At 49.0% G+C, this 4720-nt stretch overlaps 1 protein-coding gene across 1 annotated transcript in view; it reads left to right on the forward strand.

Annotated features, from left to right (window-relative positions):
- Nucleotides 1–1708: 1708 nt before the first annotated feature.
- The window catches only part of LOC122551099 (RIMS-binding protein 2-like), a 51879-nt gene continuing 48867 nt past the window's right edge, over nt 1709–4720 (forward strand). Inside the window, exon 1 of the mRNA XM_043692743.1 lies at nt 1709–1754. The gene's annotated coding sequence lies outside the window, so the exon portion shown is untranslated. The remainder of the gene's footprint in view (nt 1755–4720) is intronic.

Raw genomic sequence — 4720 nt, forward strand, 5'->3', positions numbered from 1 at the left:
TCTCCCCAGCGCCACCGCTCCCCCACTCTCCTCCTCCCCTTTCCGCCTCTTCCCCTCCCTAAATCCAAGGCCTTAGTCATTGGGGCAGTTTGCCTGTTCCGGAATGTACCATGGACCATCCATTATTCCTGTACAATTATTGAAATAAGTCCCTGCTGAGGGGCCCAGTTTTTCCAAATGTATCCTTCAAATCTGGTTATACATTTTAAACACCTCAATACCCTCACTGGTTAACCTCCAAAATTCAAGGGATTATGATCTACATAAAATGATCATTTTAATCCCTTTAATGCCAGTATCTTCCTGGTGAACCAACACTGCTTCCTCACCCCAAGGCTAACCTTACCCGCCAATTTACAGAGCGCAGACCTGAGCTCACTGCGATCAGGCACAGTTTGAGACAGCTGCTACATCACTGTGGTAGAAGGCAGTTGGGCTGAAAGGGTTAACTCGGAGGGTTTGGACTCGCTCCAGCCTTAATATCGAAATGTCTCTATCTGGAAGAGGCTCATCCATTCCTGTTTGATGTTTGTAAGTTGTACAGTGTACAGATTGCTGAGGCCTGAGGCCTGGGTACTGTCTCTGAGGACATAACCAGGTCTCTAACCAAGTGTTAATATTGTTAACCAGCCTTAAACCAGGGTCAGCTGTGATCATTACTAGTAACCGGATTTGGAGGGTAGATTGTGAGAAATTGAGTTTCTCAGGAAGGAAGTATTTGAGCTTTTCCTGAACAGAGTTGAATTGGAATCATACATGATCCAGGGAACATTCCTGATGAAGGGCTTTTGCCCGAAACGTTGATTTTCCTGCTCCTCGGATGCTGCCTGACCTGCTGTGCTTTTCCAGCACCACCCTCTCGACTCCAACATTGTGGAAAAGGCAAACTGCTCCAATGAAAGTCCCAGTCCAGTCTATCTCTGCTCGGTCGTTGTTCAGGGATGTGTGTTTCTGCTGGGTCAGTCCTTCACTCATTGACACCAGTAAGCCCTAGGGGCTAGTATGACCAAGATGGGTGAGTGGCAGCATGTTCGCCCAGGGGTGATCTCAGAAGAACCAGTTGCCTGTGTCTCTCACAACAAACCCGCTCTCAGTTTGGAAACCTGAGCTTGCCCCTCTACCCGGTCAGATCTGGCTGTTCATACCTGGCCCCACCCGAAATGTTGAATGCTTTCACCGTGTTACCCCTCTGACCCAGTCAGTGCCCCGTCCCCTTGTACTCACTGATTCCCCTGTCAGCCTCGACCACATTACAGACATGGAGAAGACTGGAGAAACTCAGCACGTCTGGCAGCATCTTTGAGTGAGAGAGAGAGTGAACCCTTCCTCACAGCTGGGGGGGGGGGCAAGGTGGTATTGATGCTGAAGGTGGCGAGGGGGGGGGAGGGAAAAGTAATCAGATTAGTGTAGCCCGTGTAGCCCGTCTCTCTGATCTTGGTGATAGGCTCCTTTCAATAACTCACTCACTGCTAAAGTTAAACTGACCTGATTGCTAACTACTCTCCCTCCATCTGAAATACTGCAGCCAATGTTCATATTGTCAAGGGATACAGCCAGGCAGTGAGCAAATGGAGTTGAGGTACAGTCCATCTAATGATGGGAGTGATTTGATGGGCTGAATGGGCTTTTCCTGAACAAAGTGATGTTTATTTGTATTTGTGAACGTGTATTAAAACAGGTGTTTCCTTTACCTGTTGGTGCAGGCGCAGGTTGAAGCTAAGAAGGAACATGAAGGAGCTGTGTTACTGCTAGAGGTGAGCGCAATATTCCAGATAATCAGCAATGGGTCGCAAGCATCTCCAATCAGTCTTTGTGTTGTCTTTCTCATGTCTGATGAGGTCTGAGCATTGATATGGCTGTGCTGTTTTGTCCAGAGACGTTATAGTTAGATCACCAACTCAGACAGAGTGATGTAGACGGTGAGGTTCTGGAAGTGTGTGGGTGAATAAACACAGCAGGTTTGTTCACAGTATGGAGGGATCTGTTTGGTGCTGGGAGTGATCTCAGCCTCAGGAACGTGGGAATGGACAAAACTCATCCTGCCTAATGTTTCACTTCCAGTCAGAAACAAAATCCTCTTCATTCTCTTCAATTGGATGGGTACACGGATGGGTGCTTAAGCTCGGACAAATGTTCGGCACAACATCGTGGGCCGAAGGGCCTGTTCTGTGCTGTATTGTTCTATGTTCTATGTTCTAACAGCATACCAGGCTCCGAATCCTGTTGAATATAAATTGGTTTACAGAGCGTCGAAAGCACTATGTATCAGAATTGATGAGATGCCTTTCCATTCCAGTATTGTCAGACAAAATTATATTTTGGAAAAGTAACTTTCTCCAGGGATTTGGGGAAATGCGTGAAGCATGAAATCAGGCAGGGTCAAGGGAAGGGCACAGGTCAAAGAGACTGGGATTAATTGGGGAAAAAACTGACAGTGCTGGAGAAACTCAGCAGGTCAGGCAGGCTCTGTGGAGAGAGAAACAGAGTTGACATTTCAAGTCTGCTAGGCCTCTTCCAAATTAATTGAATGATGACTCTTTCAAAGAGCCAGCACATGCACAATGAGTGAAATGGCCACATTTCTGATGAATAAATAATTCACTGTAACCTCTGATAAAGTTAGATTTGGGGCGTCAAAGTCTTTGAAATCAAATTATTCTTTGTAATTTTCATCTGCAAATGGCAGTGATGATGATGTTTGTTGCTGAAAGGTTTGAATTCCTTTGGGTTTAGTCCTCACCAAGGCATCTGTGTCTCATCATTTCCTCTATCTCCCTGACAACATTGATCGAAATCTCAGCTCAGAGCACTACGTTAATGACCACATTCACTGGAAAGTCCTCCTCTTTCCTGTAACCTCCTGCATCTCCTTGTCCCAGGGTCAGCTGCTGCTGACATCCTCATGGATTCCTCACTGCTACAAGACTGGGACGCTCCTTAACTCCCTGCCCCCGCCAACCCCTGGCCCTCTCTCCTGGCTCCAAACCTCAGCTCATTTGAAACACCGCCATCCCCACCCCACCCCACCTCCACAAAACCCCGGCAGGTTTAAGCTCATTCACCAACGTGCCCTCCATTCTGACAACAATTTAATCTTTCAATTCTTATCCTTGTTTGTATATCCCTCTGTACTCTCCTCCACATGGAACAGTAGTTCCCTCCAGGACAATGCAGTTGCTTCCCAAATCTCACTTCCTGCATTCCCAACACCAGGAAACTTACAGACATCACAGAGAGGGAGGGGGGGAGAGCGAGAGAAAGAGACATAGAGAGAGACAGACACCGAGAGAGACTGAGGGAGATACAGAGGGTGAAGCAGAGAGAGAGGGAGACAGATAAAGAGAGGGACAGAGGGAGACCGAGAGATACAGGGAGAGAGACAGAATTGGAGAGAGAGAGAATGTGAGAGGGACAGAGCGAGAGAGAGACACAGAGAGAATGTGAGAGGGAGACAGAGCGAGAGAGAGACACAGAGAGAATGTGAGAGGGACAGAGCGAGAGAGAGAGACACAGAGAGAATGTGAGAGGGACAGAGCGAGAGAGAGACACAGAGAGAATGTTAGAGGGACAGAGAGAGAGAGTGTTGGGGTGTAGAGCTTACTGTGGGACAGTCACTGAGAGGGGGAGCTCCTGCTGACTTGACTCACTCAATCCCCCCCAAGCCACTGTGATTTTCCAATCCTCCCTGGCTGTTTGAGTCAGTTGGTGTGATCCTGCGGGGATCAGCCTCAGCAGTTTTGGTCAAAGCTTTCAAGAGGCTGTGGCTATTTGACAGAAGCAATGTGCAGACAGACAGGGAGAAAGCAGGTCATTAGTGCAATGTCATGATGCTCACTTTCCAAACCCATGACCACTTCCATCTAGAAGGACAAGGGGCAGCAGATACATGGGAACACCACCCCCTGCAAGTTCCCCTCCAAGCCCCTCACCATCCTGACTTGGAAATATATCACCGTTCCTTCACTGTCACTGGGTCAGAATCCTGGAATTGCCTCCCTAAGGGATATTGTGGGTCTACCCACAGCACATGGACTGCAGGGGGTCAAGAAGGCAGCTCACCCTCACCTTCTCAAGGAGGGCAACTAGGGACTCGGCAATAAATGCTAGGCCCAGACAGCGAGACCCACATCTCACGAATGAATTTGGAAGGAGGTTTGGAGAGTCAATGCTGACCCAACAGGCCGAAGAGCCTTTGTGCAACAATTCTGTCATTCTCATTTCCTGCAGCTCAGAGCCTGCGCTGAGCTCAGTGTCAGTGGGTGACGCCAGGCAGCTCCCTGTCTGGCTTCACTTTTGTAATAGCTGTCCCTCAGACACAGCTGCCAGCTGACCCACTGCCCACCCCAACTCTCCCCCTCTGAGTCATCCCTGCACCTCATCGCCCCCCCACCTCCCCGGGTCAGAGAGAGCTGTCTGTCTCTGTTACCTCTGTGTATGAGTGTGTGAGTGTGTGGGTGTATGTGTGTGTGAGTGTGTGTGTGTGGGTGTGAGGGTGTGTGTGTGTGTGTATGTGTTTGTGTGTGAGAGTATGTGCGTGTGAGGGTGTGTGTGTGTATGTGTGTATGTGTGGGGGTGTGTGTGTGTGTGTGAGGGTGTGTGTGAGAGTGTGTGTGTGAGAGTGCATGTGTGTGCATGCGTGTGTGTGAGAGAGTGCATGTGTGTGCATGTGTGTGTGAGAGTGTGTGTGTGAGAGTGCATGTGGGTGCATGCGTGGGTGGGA

The sequence above is a fragment of the Chiloscyllium plagiosum genome, chromosome 6 (genome assembly GCF_004010195.1).
Source record: "Chiloscyllium plagiosum isolate BGI_BamShark_2017 chromosome 6, ASM401019v2, whole genome shotgun sequence".
Classification (NCBI taxonomy): Eukaryota; Metazoa; Chordata; class Chondrichthyes; order Orectolobiformes; family Hemiscylliidae; genus Chiloscyllium; species Chiloscyllium plagiosum.